The sequence below is a fragment of the Phyllostomus hastatus genome, unplaced genomic scaffold, assembly GCF_019186645.2.
Source record: "Phyllostomus hastatus isolate PE091 unplaced genomic scaffold, TTU_PhHast_1.1 phas_scaffold_1066, whole genome shotgun sequence".
Lineage (NCBI taxonomy): Eukaryota > Metazoa > Chordata > Mammalia > Chiroptera > Phyllostomidae > Phyllostomus > Phyllostomus hastatus.
Genome location: NW_025334004.1, coordinates 15664927 through 15682064, shown reverse-complemented (window position 1 = coordinate 15682064; position 17138 = coordinate 15664927). Strand labels below are relative to the sequence as shown.

The following is a 17138-nucleotide window of genomic DNA, read 5'->3' as shown; positions in this document are numbered from 1 at the left end:
GGGCTCAGCCCAGGAATGAGTGCTTGGGGAGGGGGCTGGGCTGGCCTGGTGAGTCAGGAGACATCTGGACTTGTTTCTGCTCTCCAAGGAATCCTCAGGCCAGGGGAAGAGACAAGACCTAGTAAAGACTAGGCTTTACTCCCTAGACAGCAAACTGGTTAAGACAGGATGTGACCCTCTGCACTGTGAAACCCCAGCTGTGGTGGGGAAGGAGCTCCCGGGGAGCTGGGGAGGCAGCTGAGGCCTCCTGGAGGAGGGGAGCCTGGCGCCCACCTGGAAGCCTGGGCGCTCGTGGAGGGCAGGGTGACGTGCCAGGGTTCCGTCCTGCTGCTGCCCTGGTCCAGTGTCTCGGGTGTCAGGTTGCCAGGCTTCACCCCCGAAACCAGGCTCTGGAGGGTTTCCAAGGTTCTCTGTGCCTCAGTGTCCTCATCGTCCTCATCTGGAAAGTGGGATGACAATACCTACTTCATGGGGCTGCTGTAGGGATAGAATGAACGTTCGGATGCTTGAACCCATGGCTGGCCTCTAGCAGGACCTAAATACGTGTTAGTGAACCTTCATCCTGACACATGTCCAGCACGGGACTCAGCACAGCCACACATGTAACTCATTTGATGGGGTTATGTCCCCATTTTACTGGCTAGGAAACTGAGGCCAGGGGAGGCTAACAGATTCACACAAGCCTCACAGCCAGGAAGTGCAGCCAACACCAGAACTCTTATCTTATCTCTGACTTGGAGCCAGGGCTCCATCCACACCCGCTGCCCCAGGAGAGGATAAGCTGACGGTTGCCACCGGGCTGGGGTCCTCCCTTATGGGAACCCTTACAGGGTCGTGGTGAGGACGAAAAGAATTCACGTAAAGCACTTTGCACGGGTTCTGTCCTGTAGCAAATGCTCAATAAGTGACAGCTGTCCATAAACAAAGGCACCTGCCCCGTGCCACCCCAAGCTCCCAGGAAAGGGGAAGCATCGGACCCCTTCCATCCCCCGTGTACCTGTGACCTGTGCGTAGTGGGTGACACTGTCCAGAGCAGCGATCTTCAGCAGGTGTGCCGCGAGAGTTTTTAAAACACCCACACCTGACTGTTGAGTCAGGGGCACTGACCTGTTTTCCCTGGGACTGTCAAATAAAAAATGACAGCAGCCAACCCAACCATAGCTGCCTGGCGTGAATAAATCACGATTATACCTATTTTTTCTGTCAGATCAGCAAAAGATACATTTTCCGTCGTGCCACAGAACTGTAGGCGCCAGTTTACGTGCGCCATGCGATGCAAAAGGGTGAACCTCGCTGGTCCCGAGGAATGAGGTTGGCGGGCCCCCAGCTCCCATTCATCAGAGGAGGTCCTGCTGCTTTCTGCCCTGCTGCCTTCAATGGGGTTTGTTCCCTGTTGCTCACTCGCTCCCCATAACTTTGCTGGCCATTTGGAGTCCCGCTGTGGGGCTCCCAGACCCTGTCGCTGGCTCCCGCCTCGCCCCACTAGAAACTACCTTAACCCTTTCATACTCTACTCAGCTTGGACAGGGCGGAAAAAGATGGAGGAAAAACAACCTAACATAATGAGAACCATAGGGAGAGCCAAGTGGGCATGAGGGGTCCCAGCCCACCCCTACAGCCCCAAGTCAAAGGGGCCCCCCAGGAGAGGGCATCAGAGAAGGGCAATGGTAAGTGTTGCCTGTCTTAGGTCACAGACCCTAGAAGCAGAGCCTGAGACCAGGATTCTTAGGCAAATGGGTGTTGAGGGCTGCTCTCAGTGCGGGGAGCAGGGCAGGGCAGGGGAGGGCGCTGAGGGCGGATGGCACCACAGAGTTGTCCCATCTTAGGGGACAACTTCTGTACCTGCCATGTCAGTCATCCATTGGCTGTGGGCTGCCCCCGTCCCCAGATGGTATGGTGTGTGGCAGGGTAGCTCCTGAGGACTTGAGGGCTGAGGGGGAGCCTTTGGAGGAGGGGCAGCCGAGAGCCCTTAGCGGCCAATACCCACTGCAGTGAGCGGTGGACCATGAGCTGGTAAAGGGCTGAGAGCAGGGTCCCTACAGATCTTCTCTATGACCTAACACCAGCTCGAGTCTCTGCTTCTACCCCCTGCCTTTGGGGAGGGTGGCTGCCCTTACCTGCCGATTCTCCCAGCCTCTGTCTCCGCAGCAGTGACTCAGCAGAACCTCAGAGAGTTCAGACGCACCAAGCTGATGCATCCCTCTGCACCCTCATGGCCCTGGGAAGGGGCAGCTCTGCCAGCCCTTTGCCTTGTCTGGAAATTCAGAGCGAGAAAAACCCCAGGGGAGGAAGCAGCGAGGACCTGTTCATTATCTCCATGAGGGTCTCAGTCTTGGCTTTGGAGATGCCGGGACATGGTGTGTGTTTCCGCTGCCCCGATCTGGGGTCTGGTCTCGGGGATCTGTTTGGAGCATTAGGCCAGCTGCTTTGCTTTGGCCCACGTGGCAGCAGGCTCGAGGTCGGGGACTCTAGGAGTTTCACTGGCTGGTGGAAGTGACAGAGAAGCAGAGAAACTGAGAGAAGAAAGGGAATCCAGGCTCACATGGTTATGTGCTTGCTCATCTGCCAGTCAAATCCTGGCACAAAATTCTGCACATGAGTTATAAATCTTAGGATCTAGGACACAGGCTTTGTCTGGGTGGTGTATGGCCTGAGTCCAGGGTCAGCCTGTGGGTTTGAGGATGTGTCAGCCTGTGGGCTGGGGGGGTCTCCTGGGGCCAAAGACAGGCTCCATCCCAGGAGACGCTCACCCCAGGCATACCCGTTGGCTCTTAGGGGACAGATGCATGTTCTGCAGTACAGCTGGGGTCGGTTAGGGTATGGGTGGCTGTGCGCAGGGCTAACAGGAGGCCAGTGTGGGGCACGGTATGTATCCATCAAATCTATATAGAGGTTTATCGGGGATCTGTCCTCAGTGAGGGTGTCCCTGGTTGTTGTCACCAAGGCTGGAACCTGCTTTCTGGGCCCTGCCAGTGAAGATCCCTGTGTCCAGGCTGTCGGCATTTGGGAGGTGCTGCGGAGCCCACAGGAGGGGTGAGACGTTATGGGCCCCATGGGGCACAGGCAGTTCTCTAGCACGGCATTCCAGCAAGGAACGCAAGCAGTTTCTTGGGCAGGGCTTTCTGTGGTGGAGCTGGGCATGTAGGAGGTGCTTCGTTAAGACTTGTTGATGGGCCAGGAATTGAGCATTCTCCCTTAAATACAGATACATGCATTGAGCTCCTACTATGTGCCGCCTTGTTTTAGGCACTCCACAAATCTTCTGTCCTGATCTCATTGCAGGGTAGTTGGCATCGTCCCCATTTTAGAGAGAAATCAGATCATTTTCTACCCCCCACCCTCTCTACTGAGCTACACAGCAGCAGAGCTGGGCTCCTTCCTCCCGGGCCCCATGCCTTCCCTTGGGCAGGGAGGAACTGCCACGGCCAGTCCCAGCTAGATTGTCTCTCCTGCCTCCGCATAGCCCAGGCGAGGGACCTGGGACTTTGTGCCAGAGGACCCTCCAGCTGCCATTGCTGCCTTGTGCTTCAGGCGTGTACCATGTGGGTCAGGGAGGTGACCTGAACCTCATGGGGACTCAGTGAGCTGAGAGGGCTCCCTCATTCCACTGAGTGCTTGAGGTCACCCATGCCACGTAATTGATTTTTTTCTTCTTTGAAGTGAAACCATTTAGTTAATTATTATTTTAGTACGATTGCCAACGGGATAGCCCCAAGGCTTCCAAAGCACCGTCTTCATTTAATTATGAATCTAGCACAATTGGCTGTTTGGTTTCCTAAGTCACAACATTTTTTGAAAAACTTTTCGTTTAGAAATAAGTATAGACTCAGATGTAGCAGAAATCCTAGGCCTCCCCTCCAATCCTACCACCGTACTGCAGGGTAGGTAGCATCGCTGCCCGTTTAGGGAGCAGCCAGATCACTCCCACCCTGCAGGGTCATCGGGTGGGGAGCCCACTGCCCAGCGAGCACCAGTGGCAATATCTTATGTAACCACCGCACATCCTCAAACCCAGGAAACTGATACGGGTGGGCGAGACTCAGTTCATTAGACTACAGACCCAATGATTAGTTTTTACTATGAGGAGGTGGGGCGGGCGGTGAAGCAGGCATGCCAGCTGGTCTTTAGGAAGGGGTGGTGGTTTGGTAGCGCCGAGAAGCTCCATCCCCACCCCCACAAGGAAAGCTGGAAGGTGCTTCGTTTTACATGAAGGTGTAGTCCTGAAAATGGCTGTGAAATTTAGCTCTTTGGGACAAATCACATCATATTTTAGGTGTTCTAAATGTCATTCTATTTAAAAGAGTCATGTGATAATCATTTTGCAAAGCTGAGCGCTCTTTTTTTTTAAGTAATTCTTGTTTCCTTTTTACATAATATTTTTTTATAATTTGGGACCTTTTCTGAGTTTGCTGGAAAAGGGCAACTGGAGCTTGGAGACTGGGTGTCAACCCCAGCAGGAGCAGGACTCCTCCATTCAAGAAGTGTGAGAGAGCTGAGATTTTACCGCTTGCAAGCCAGTTAGGGGACTGTTCCCTGGTTTCAGGACTGCTAGCAGGAAACAGGAGACTCCTGGGTCAGAGACAGAAGACTGTCAGAGCACAGCAAACAGCGTGGGGATCAGCCCATTGGCATCAATTCCGTTGCTTCCCAGTCCCGTTGCCTCCAGTTCTCATTGCCTCCACATCCCAGGGGCCCAGATGAATGCCTACACGAAGAGTGGGTTACCTCACAGGAGAAGTACCCAGGTCTTAGGGAGCTTACATCTCTTGTAACAGAGAGTAAGCACACCCACCCCTTTTGCTCTGCAGAAAGACACTATCTCTGTCTCTCAAAGCTAAATGCACACTTGCCGTGCGCTCCAGCACAAGATACTGCCTCTGGCGAAGGCTGTTTGCTGCACAGGCACCTTTGAAAAGATAATCCCGTGGGTGCCCTGTTGACACGACAGGCAGAAGTGAAGGGAGCCAGGGAGCATGATCTCACAGCAAGCGTATCTTGTGCTTTCTGGGGTCTCCTGCTTTGTGGTTAGAAATGAAGTTCTTTGGGACACCGGGCCAGGCATCGTGGGTCGGCAGCCTTTCAGAGCAGCCTATTGTTTACACAGAACTTTCTGCCTTGTTTTAAAAGCCTGTTGTGGAAAATCCATCTCCTGTTGCCCATCCTGGGATTGGAGTAGATTTCCTGTGTATCCTGAGTTTGCCAGCCCAAGGAGGCTCCTTGGGAGGAAATGGTCATTACAGAGTGAACTAGAGTGTGTAGCTGCTGATGTAAAAAGCAAACAACTGTGACCGTGGACTAGGGGACTTCAGAAGCCAGGCAGGGGAGCAGAAAGAGGGGAACTCACTCTGCCAAGCCTGTGCGAGATGTCCTCCCCCTCACAAGCCATCTGTGCTGGCTGGTACTGGCCCTGTGAGCTTCCAGAAAGCCCTTTCACCCTAATAGCTGAGTCAGTCCCACCATAGGTATATGTATTCCTGGGTCAGTGAGTCACGGAGAAACTAGATAGCTTAGGAAGAAAAGTGAGCCTATAATCGTAATCAAAGTAGGAGCTGTCAGCCTGCAGGCAGCCTCGTGACCTTACGAACTTAGAGGCAAGTATTTTTATACAGCAGGCGTGCTTGGTTCTTTTGTCCTGGCTCACCAGTTTACATACCGGCCCCTTCACGAGGAGGCAGTTCGGAGCCACAGTGCAGGAGGGCGCTGGGAGCATTGCAAACGGGGTCTCCAGGGCCTTCCTCTCCCTGCCCCCAGAGCCCTGTGCAGCAGATCCGGTGTTTGTTCCAGAGCAGGAGGAAACAGGGGGAAGGGATGTCTTTAGCTAGAGCTAGTCTGTGGCGTGGGGGAGAGGCGGCCCTCTCCCTGGGCTGCAGGCGATTCTACCTGGTGCCCCTAGGAATGCCCCCACCCTGCAGGGCCTTGGAAGGGCGGAGGGAGGCAGCTGGCAGCTACAACGCCCCCCTAAGGAGAGGGCCAGAGAGGTCTCTGAGCCCCACTGATGACCTTGGATGACAGAAAAAGACAAGCCTACGTGACGGAGAAGGAAAAATAGGGTCTGCTGGTAATGCCAGGGTTTTAAAAAGACTGACAAGATTATAGGCCTGAGCGGCACCGTGTGCTGTGTTAAAAGCAGCTGCCTCTAACCCCTCTGGAAGTGCTGGTCTTCTCCTGCTGTAATTGCTGCCCCCACCCCTGAAATCACTCTCGTGCTCTGTAATCTGGGGCGGGTGGTTCTCAGGGCCTGCCGTCGGTCCATTTGTGCCGAAGGTGCTCATTGAGCGCCTGCCCCGTGCTGGGCGCAGCTGGGCGCACAGATGATGTGGCTGAGAACACGGTAGACTGGGTCGCTGTTCTCAGGAAGTTCACCATCCAGCGGGGGGAGTCAGAGAGCCAACAGATCACATCTGGTAGTGCTAAGGTCCAGGATGAAAAATAACCAGGCCAGTGGCAGGTAACTAACTACCTGGGCTCAGGCCTCCAAGATGGGGGCGGTCAAAGAAGGCCTTTGGACAGAGGTGGCACCTGAACTGAACCAGGCATGGGCAGGTCAGGGCCCCAAGTGTCAGGCCGAGGACAGCAAGGGCAGTGACCTGAGTGTGACCAAGGGTGTGCATGTGAAGAGCAGCAATAAGCAGTGAGGCGGGGTGAGGGGCGCAGGGGGGTGCTGCCCAGGAACAAAAGGGTTCCGCACGTTTGCCGAAGCTGGGTGACCCTGGCCCCATCACGCGGCCTCCAGGGCCGGTTTTCTCCTGAGTCAGACGGGTTCGTCTTGGTTTAGGGCACCGTTCCAAGCAGTGGAAGCACAGACAGTGCTGTGTGAGCCGCGCAGCGAGAGCTGTGCTGCACGCCTGCCGGTCCTTCGCGGTGGCTCTGCGGCGGGACACCAGTGCGGCTTCTCCCTTCTGTGCCCGCCTGCCCTGTCTGTGCCGATTCAGCTTTTCCCGCTGCAGTTCAGCCCCAGTTGCACTTCTTGCTTCTCCTTCCTTGCCTGTGGCCACTTGCAAAGCAGCAAGGAGCTTGTTTCTGAAGAGTCGATGACTCAAACGGCTGATCTAGGCAGAGTGGGGGAGAGGGGGCTGCGCAGCCCGGAACCTGCGGTCTCGGTGTGGTCTCGGTGATAACACGGCAGGCCCTGAGCCTCTCAGCTCTGCGCTCCAGGGCTGCCAGGCCTCGCTGGGAATGATGAGCTTTGCAGGAGGCAGCCACGCAAGGACCCATGTACTTTCGAAAATGAATGGGGATTGGAGCCCCTAGCCTTTCCCCTGCGTCAGCCCACATTTCAGCACTGGGGAAAGAGTCAGGTCACTTCATTATGGCTTACTCCGTGCCTTCCTTTATCCAGGGAAAATACTAGAAAGGAATCTACCTCCTAAACACTCGCCCCAAATCTTCAGCCCGAAATGGAGTGTGTCTTGGGATGTCTTCCCCATGAAGCCTCTGATCTAAGCAGAAATGCATCGTTTTTCACGGTCTCAGTGAGCCCGTGTAATTTAACGTGTAGGAAAATGTGCCCTGGACCGGGTTCCAGCGTCCTGGATTCTGGTGCAACTCTCGCTAATTGCCGTAGCACAAAGTCAAATAAGTTAGATTAGAGCAACCAGGGGTCCCTTGCATGTTGGCACGGTCACCAGATTTCAGTGACCTCAGGTCTCTGTGACATTACTCATCTCTCCCTCAACCCTTCCCCCCACCCCGTAAATAAATCATTTCTTTACATGATGCTCAAATATCCTTTTACAGGGGGTCAAATCCTTTTACTTCATGCTTAGCAAGGACACACTGCTATGCCCTAGGAGTGGTGTTGTTGGTGAATTCATGCTCAAGTGTAGGTGACCGACAGGCCAGTTACCTGAACCCAGGTGTGATAGAGGTGGGAGCAAGGGGGCAGCCAGGTGAGGCGGTCAGGGGGAGTACTGGCCCTCTGCACCGTGGGAAGCTTGGTTGCTGAGGCTGCATGGGCTTTCAGTGTGGCTGCCACACAGGGCCAGGTTGTGTAGTTGTGAACCACCCTCCGGGGGGAGGATTTGTCCTGTGTGCCCGGAGGTCTCTGAAAGGTTCCAGGCTGAGGGGCCACGTGACCGGGTTTCTGTTTTGGAAGGGCAGGGGAGGGAGCTCGGAGCCAGAAGGCCAGCTGGAGGTGGCTGAGGTCCAGCAAGAGATGTGAGTGGCCTGGTCGAGGCTGGGCACCCCAAAGGAGAGGAGAGAAGTAGCTTTGAGATGACTCTAGAGGAACAGCCAAGAAGCCTTGCTGATGGGTTGGAGCTGGGGAAGAGGGAGCAGTCAAGGTTGTGTGGGCGGTGGTCCAGGTTGCCCAGGTTCTGTGGGGGGCGGTCCTGGCCAAGATGGCAGCACCAGCGTGTCCCGGCACCTCTCCCCCAGCCCCCACCTTGGACATCAGCCTGGAGCTGAAAGAAAATGACTTCCGCCCTCCTCCCTGAGATAGCTGAGGACTCGGGCTCATATGAAAGGTGCTTTGTGGAGGGGAGTCGCTGCCATCAGTGTCCCTCTCCAGGAGGCTCCAGGCCCTGGGCACTCTGGCTTCTGGCTCCCGGTTTCGGTAGGGGGCAGGAGGGGCGGCAGCGGGTGGTGGTAGAGGAGGGAGAACACTCAGGTCCATTGAGAGGGAGCTCAGCCCCCCTCCTTCCGAGGAGGTGAGGGGCACTGGTTGTAGGTCTCCACAGGGTCCCTAGCCTAACACCCCATTGCTTGTCCGGCTCCTCCCAACTGGACCTCGGCCTGAGGGCAGAGCCCCAAGCCAGAGCCCTTCCCTGGCAGGAGTGGAGCTGACCCTTGGAGACCCCCCAGGCCCATGCGAACTGACACACCATTCATCCCGCGTGGGGCCATTGCCCTGAGCCCTGAGCATACTTCCTCCCCCTTCTCCTCCGCAGTTCTTCCGAGGACTGATGTCCACTGAGGAGGCCCCAGATGCCAGGCTGCCTGGCCTCCAGACCACAGTGGGCCTGAGGGACTGGCACGGCCTGAACATGGCGTCTGTTCACCTGAATGCCCCTTCAGAAGGCAGGGGAGGAAGCGAGTGGGGTGGGGGTTGGCTGGCACCTCCAGCCCTTCTCTGCCCATTGGGGCAGGGCGTGGAGGAAAAGGGCTACACTTCTGGTTCCCCCCAGGACAGCACAAGGGGCCAGCCGGATTTCAGCTTCGTGAGGATGAATTGGGGCAGATTTCAGGGAGAGTTTCCAAAGTTGCATTGCCAAAGGAAGCTGTGTGACGCCTCAGCTCAACCAGCCCCAGAATGTGATGGTTCCAGTAGATCTGAACCTGGCTTTGGGCTCAGACAGATCTGGGTTTGCACTGGGTCTCTTTCTCTTCGGTGCTCGTCGTCTGACTTGAACCCCTGCGTCTTTTCTGTGCTGGAGGCATTGCGTTTCAGCACCAGAGGGCTTAGGGCCAGGCAGCCCGGTCAGGTCCTGACTCAGCGCCTCCGTGGCTGTGTAACCTCAGGCCAGGCTTCCGCAGCATCTCTGCATCTTCGTAATTCCCAGCTGTGAGACACCCACAGCGCTGCTGACAGCCCCGCATGAAATGTTGTCTGTGAAGCACACAGGAAGCACACGAAGCTTTGGTGATTATTGGTATCGAATGAATTTAAAAAGCCTGGAGGCTTCGGCTGGGAATTAATCATAAAGACTTATTCAAGGGTCTTAGAGTTTGCAAACTGGGAAAAAAACTAGGCAAAAACCCAGAAGTGTTCTGAAGAAAGAAAAGTTATGAGTTCTTATTGTAAGAAGTGCATTCTCGAGAACACTCAGTCCTGCATTCTGAGCCCTAGGGCTGGTCCAGGACACTTACCAATCAGATGTCAGGGGTCTGGGTGATGGGTGCCAGGTGGTCGAGAGGATTGGTGTCAGGGGGAGGACCGCCTATGTCTGGCAGCCTGGAAAATGGATTCAGGTGGTCTGAACATGTGAGTCCTTCAGCGAGGTACTGGAGGGTTATCTGGAGGTCTGGAGTATGTCCAGATGTATATGCAGACATTGACACAGGATGGGAAGTTCAAGAAGCTTAAGTTCCCAAGCTAGCGAGAACCAGAATGGAGTCTTTCCTCATGCCTCAACATTCATAGCGTTAACAACTTGAGCAGCTTGATTAAAGCAACTCCGTTTTACGTATTCCCCATCTTCACTCTTTCCTCACTAGTATCTGGCTCACCACAAAATGCTGAGCTGCCCCTCTGGGACCCTTTCCACGCACAAGGTCTCATTTCAAGGCTCCCTGCTCCAAATGTAGTCTGCGGATCAGCAGTGTGCGCACCGTCTGAGAGCTCGTCAGAAATGCAGAGTCTCAGCCCCGCCCCAGCCCCACAAAGTCACAGCGTGCAGTTTAACGACATGCGTGGGTGATTGTACGCACAGGGAAGTTTGAGAACCGCTGTTCTGTCCAGCCACACGATACAATATAAACCTCTAAATCTGTACCTGTGAATCAATTTCTGACCTCAGCATAGATACGTGGGGAGACAAGGCTTCATGCAAGTTGCTTGCTGAGGGCTGGTCTGTCGGCCTTATATCTCTCTCCGTCCCTGAGTCGCCTGCCTGTTTCTGGCACCCTGTGGGACCGTGGGAGTAAGTCACAGCACTGTCCCCCATCACCAGCCCCACCAGGAGGCTGCTTGGGACCCCAGCCACACTCCCTCATCAGCTGTAAGTCAGAAATGTTTTCTCCACCCCCTTCCAAGATGGGGTGAAGTATGGGGCCAAGGCGATTGCCAAGGTTTTTAATTTCAGACGCCTCTCTGATTGGAGATGGCAGAGACTGGCCTATGAACCCTCTGTGGTTTTGAAGATAGCATGGCACGCGGCCAGTTATTGTACTGCTAGGAGAGGAAAAAGGCTTGGGTCTCTGTTAAGGAGTCTGGCAAAAGATTAAAACAAAGAACTAGCCCGATTTTAAAGGAGTATCTCTTGCCCTTCTGCATAAAGCACTTACAGACCTCAGCTTCGAAGCGAGGGGCCCCGAGGAGGACAGTTGAGAGCCGGTGACTGATCATTTCATGCCTTCTCTCTTGGGCGACGTTTTCATCCTGGTTTCTTGTTTCTGATCTGAGAGATGCATTTATGACTTTATAGTGAACATCAGTGCAGAAGGCTTAAGTAAGGTTTGTTCCTAAAAGAGAGTGGAGTAGCTGTTAGCACACGAACCGAGTGGCCCAGGGATAACGTCTCATGGAATTGGTTATAGGGGAGAAGTTTCAAACAGCTTTCTGCAGAACTCTGTGTGAGGCTTGGGACTTTTAACAGTTGTAAATGAGAGAACATTTCGGCATAAGCATTATTGCTACTGTTTATGAAGTACATAAGTTTGCCAAATAATGTGTGTGTGCTGACATTGTATCCATGAATGACAGCAACCCCACTTCACAGGTGAGGGCTCACAGGCTAGAAGAGGCACATGCTTTGCCCAGGGCCACCCCGCTAGTTGGAAACAGAGCCGGAATTCACATGCCGGTCCTAACACTTCCAAGCCCGAGCTCTAGGCTGCTGTGTCCTGTCCTGGCAGTGCTTGCTGCAGCGTGGGGTGACCAGAGGCGTTACTGCCTGGCGATGAGCAGTTCGAGTTGGATGCAAAATGGTGGGCACGCCACCTACAGCAGGGTGTTTGCATTCCTTTAACCTTGGCTTCAAGTTTTGTATCATGTTTTCTTTTATTATAGCAATTAAAGGTTGACCGGTGTTCTTTTTTTTTTTTTTAAGTGTCAGATTCCTACAGTAAAGGTCTAGATTGCATCATTCTCTGGTACCTTTCACTTAACCTGTTGTACCTGACTTGAACCAGACACCGACTGGCGGGCACTGGAATTGCAGGCATAGTGCCCAGAAGAAAGTAACTGACTTTCAGAAAGCTGGCTTTGGAAACACAAACCTACAGAGTAATGCTGTACTGACAGCCGTCACAGATAGTGTTTATTAACCCACAGTTCAACAAGGGACTAAAAATGAGGAAGGAGGAAGTCCTCTTTTGCCTTTATTTTTCTGTGTGATCCTAAAATCAGGAAGTTTACATTGGGGGCACCAAGCTCACCTTAGGAAATAGCACATGGTTTCACTTGTTCCTCCCTAACACGTGGTGAGAGAGAATTTCTGAGCCAACTTTGGTATCCCCAGTTCCTTCCGCCATGTCTGACAGTTCTTCCTACAACATCGGGATGGTCTCCTGTGCGCTGTAATAGATTTCCATTTGTTCATCAGATTCCCCCATGAGGACAGGTCATAGCCTCTCTCTGAGCCCGAGTTTCCCCATTATGAAATACAAGGGTTCGTCTTGATGCTGTCTAGGTTTTCTCAAGGTCCCAACATTTTGTGACCTAATAGATATGAAGACCAAAGGAATGGATGTCTAATGATGAAACATCATGCAAAAGGAAAAACATTTTAGGGGACCTGGGTCTTCTAGGCCCACCTCCAATCCCACCGCATTGGCGAAATGTGGCCGCCTCTGTATAAGGCCAGCTTTGTGCCCTTCCCCACCCTGCCCCCCATTTCCTTTGGAAAGCGTAGAAAGCCCCCTTGTCTTGAATGCTTCCCTGCAAAGAGCTCCTGCTGAAAGACTGCACACACAGCCAAGACTTTGACCTTCACCTTTGCCCCCTGACTTACTTGGTAAAAAAGAGTTCTTATCCTTCCCTCTCCAGGTTTTTTGGGGGAAAATCTAGCTAGGGTTAGCAAGAATGAAATGGAAATATAAATAGAACCGTGGTCTATAAATAACACTGCCCCCAAAGCTGGAGGCATGAATACCGGCGGGGCAGCAGACGGTCACAAATCATGATGGCCAGGACAGCGAGCGAGCCCTGTTCGGTTGCTTTGGTGTCTCTTGGGTGGGATTCTTCAAGGTTGCAGCAGGGCCTGCAGCAGCCCTCTCTCTCCCTCTCTGGCGTCTGGGAGCACCCTCCCTGTGTGTGTCCACGTGCCTGTCTTCTGTGGAACCATCGCTGTGAACAGACACATGTGCTGGAACAAAGACATGCGGCCTGGCACCAGACCTGGCCTTTGGTCCCAGCAGTGCGTGACCTGGGGAAATGCAGAACATGTCTCCAAGCCTCCGTTTCTTCTTTTGTGGTCATGGGATTTTAAAAAGTGGAGTTTTCGAAGAGCAGGAAACATGCCTTATTTTATCTTGGTCAATAGGATGGTATCTAAGGCCAGATTGCCTGGGTTCTCTTCCCTGTATTACACCCCCCTAGCTGTTTGGCCTTGGGAAAGTTACTTAACCTCTCTGTACTTCAGTTTCCTTGTCAGATGGGAAGAATAATGCTATCTACTTTGTTGGGCTGTTGTGAGATTAAGTTAGTTAACATTTGTAAACTTCTTTTTTTTTTAATCTTTTTTTTAATATTTTACTTATTTATTTATTTTTTAGAGAGGGAAGGGAGGGAGATAGAGAAACATCAATGTGCAGTTGCTGGGGGTTATGGCCTGCAACCCAGGAATGTACCCTGGCTGGGAATCGAACCTGGGACACTTTGGTTCCTAGCCCGTGCTCAATCCACTGAGCTACGCCAGCCAGGGCTAACATTTGTAAACTTCTTAAGCCAGTGCCTGGCACATCATGCACACATATACATCTTATTAAATGAAGAAATTCATAAATCCCCCACGTGTAGAGTATCACCTGGCACATAGTAGCTGCTCAACGAATGTGTTGGGTGAATGAGTGAATGGGCACCAGACCTGCCTGACTTTCAGTCTGCAAAGAGCATTCAGTAAGATCGTGTGAGTTCTTTCTAAGCCCCAAACGAAATTAGCTTATTAGTCTTACCTCCGTGGATGACAGTTTGGCCGGGTTAAAGTAGATGCCCCCGTCATCCTTGTTCATAATCTGTGGCTCGGACACGCTGCATTTCGTTTGCCTGGGAGACAAATGTGTGGGCTGAGGTGTCGGTAGGTAGAAGTGCCGTTTCCGATGCAGTGTTGTGTGGCAGAGCCGGGCTCTCTGCACAGCCTAGTACCCGCTGTGCTTGTTAGCATTGGACCCGCCTTTTGGGTAATGCTGACATAGTTCTTCTCAAGCAAAGCAAGCTCTTAAGCAGATACATGATTAGCAATGTAGCATTTTGCTACATGCAATTTTAAAAATAAATAAAAGAAAAAGAAAAGAAAGCCCACGCCTCCCCAAAAGGCAACCTGAAGTGTACAGAGGAGGAAGTAAGTAGAAAAAGCACTGAATCAGGAGTCCGGTGCTGAGTGGGGCCCAGGCCTGCCCCAGCTCGGGTGTGTGGCGAGGACGAAACTGTCAGCTCTTGGAGCCTCCCCAGATCTGTCAGGTGGGTCAGATCAGCTCAGCCCTTCTCAGCCCCAAAGGTACAGGACGGTCACTCAGGAAGCCTTATTAAAACTGTGGCTGTCCCCCCTGCCCCCATCCCCTTCTATGTAATATTCAGGGGATCTGGGTAATATCAGGAGTTTGCACTTGTAACCAACACCCCAATATCTCTGATTCAGGTTCCCTAGGGACTCTCGCTCGCATGAGCAGTGCTGGGCCCTGTATCAGAGAGACTGATTACTGTGTAACCAATCACCGCCCCCCTCCAATTTAGCAGCTTAAAACAACAATAAACATTTATGATTGTATCTCACACAGTTTCTGTGGTCTAGAAATTCAGGAATGGCTTGACTTTTGATTCAGGAGGTTACAGTCAAGAACCTCCTAAAAGCTGGACTCAACCCCGACCCCAGCCCATCTTCTGATCCTTGAGCAAGAAGGGCTTCAGACCCCGGAAGGTGCTCTGTCCCCTCAGGTTAAAATTGTGGTCCCCAGCCTTGTGGGTTCAGGAACTCAGGTGTGTATTTCTGAACTATTGAATGAATAACTTGAATACGCCTGCTTTGCTTTGTGTGGCCCATGTGATCGAAACCCTGTTAGCCATCCAGTCTCTTCTCGCCCACTCCTAGCCCACACCCACACCCTGTAACCTCCTAACACACACAAACACACACTCACACTCATTCACTGGCCTGCCACATGGACCTTACTGCAGCTTATCAGATGTGTCTCATCTCTCTTATCTCTGGACCTTTGCTCAGCCTCTTCCCTCTGCCTGGAACAATTTTTCTACTTCCCTTTCCTGGCTCATTCCTACCTGTGCCCCTGCCCCCCACTGTGGGCCATGCCACAGGGAGAGGCTGCCGGGAAGCTCTGCCCAGCGTCCCACAGTCCCTTTCCTGAGGGCAGCCTCCCAAGCAGTGGAGGAGCTGAGGCTGCACTGGCTGAATAGGGCCCTTTATTCCGGGCCCCCACAGGAAGGGTGCCGAGCCACTGCCCACCACGCCCTCCACGCCCGCCACACCCGCACCCCATACCAAGTGGGGACAGCCTGGCCCTGCTGCCGGCGCTGAGTTAACCACACTCTCCGGCCCCGCTCTGTCTGGGTCCTGGAGGGCGAGCCCATTCCTGCCACAGCCCCACTCTGAGCCAGCGGCTCAGCATGCGTGTGTGTGTGTGTGTGTGTGTGTGTGTGTGTGTGTTTAAATGAGGGGGATGGTCCAGAGTGGAACGTGTCAGCCCACACACTCACACTTCCTTGTCCATCACAGGCGTCAGCGCAGGGCCACTGTGCGCCAGCGCTTGTGCTGGGCCCTGCGGACACTACAGTAAACGAGATGTCGTGTAAGACTTGAGATCTCATGTAAAGAGGCAAGATCACCACAAATCACGGTGAAGTCTAGGAGGGAAACAGTCAAGGCCTGGGAGAGAGGGAGGAGTGGCCTGCTGAGGCCTCCCTGTGAGGTCGTGACCCAAAGGATGGAAGGCGTTAGGCGTGCAAAGGGAGACAGGACAGTGTGCACATGGGCCCTGGAGTGGAAGAACTGGCTGTGTCTGTTACACTAATCGAAGCCCAGCATGGCTGGCGTGGTGAGGCGAGGTCAGAGGAAGGGAGGCGGGACCCAGATCCTGCAGGGCCTCGAAGGCCACGAAAGGGAGTTTAGGTTTTTATTCTCAGTGCACTGGGAGGTCACGGAAAGGTGTAAGCAGTGGTTTCATTCTAAGAAATTATTCTGGCTTCTGGGTGGAAAGCGGACTGGGAGTGTGGGTGGGGGACGGATTGGGAATCAGAGAGACAAAAAGTCACCATGCAACTCATGTGGGCTGGGGGCCTCAGCCTCCCCTGCAACAGCGGCGTCTTGTGCTGAGCCCCCCATGTGCCCAGCACTGTGTGCTGTGCCTATTCCACGTGCTGTTGCCGATCCCTGTCCCAGCCCTGCAGTCCCGTCGGCACACGAGAAGACTGATGCTCAGGAAGCTTCATGTGCCCAGGACACAGGGTTTTAGAGGCCTGGGGCCTCTCAGCTGGGCAGCTCACCCTCCGTTCCCACTGCCAGCAGCTGAATGGTTCCAGACTTTGATTTTGTTTTTTAAAGATTTTACTTATTTATTTTTAGACAGCGAGGAACGGTGGAAGAAAGAGAGGGAAACATCAATGTGTGGTTGCCTCTCATGTGCCCCCTACTGGGGACCTGGCCTGCAACCCAGGCATGTGCCCTGACTGGGAATTGAACCAGCAATCCTCTGGTTCATAGGCCGGTGTTCAATTCACTGAACCACACCAGCCAGGGCTGATTTTTTTTTAACCTTCCCACTGGATCAAGAATAGAAAAGCACAACTTGAAGGTGAAGTCAGACCAGTTTGACAATGGCTATGCAGGCCAGTACCCTTAGCCTTTGCCACTTGTCCACCAGTAGTGCACATGCTACCTGGGTTTGCTAAGCACCTTCCTGGGTGTGCTCAGCCCTGTCCAAGCCCAGCTCTGAATGAGACCACAGCCTATGCCCTAAGGAACCCCAGTTGCACCCATGTGGTATTTGTCCCCAGCTTGGCCACTTCAAGTACTGTTGTACTTGATGACAAAGCCTCTCCCTGCCCTGGGGCTGAGGGCCACCCCAGAGGTCAGTTACAGTGCTCTGCCTGCCTGCCTCTCAGAGTTGGGCTGGGCCAGCCCATGTCCCCTGCTGACGCACACAGTGCCCTCGTGGCCAGCGTCCTGCTCTGGCTTGACACCTGTTGGGGATCTCTGGATGCCGGCTGCCTCACAGGCGATCCGAATGTAAGACTTGGGCTGCTCCTGTCCAGCAGCCCATGATCCAAAGTTGATCTCACCTACAGCTAGTGAAACCCCTCCCATCTG

General features: G+C 53.5%; 1 protein-coding gene across 4 annotated transcripts in view; it reads left to right on the top strand.

Moving 5' to 3' along the window:
• SH3PXD2A (SH3 and PX domains 2A) overlaps window positions 1–17138 on the top strand; it is a 226396-nt gene that overhangs the window by 79602 nt on the left and 129656 nt on the right. The window lies entirely within an intron of this gene.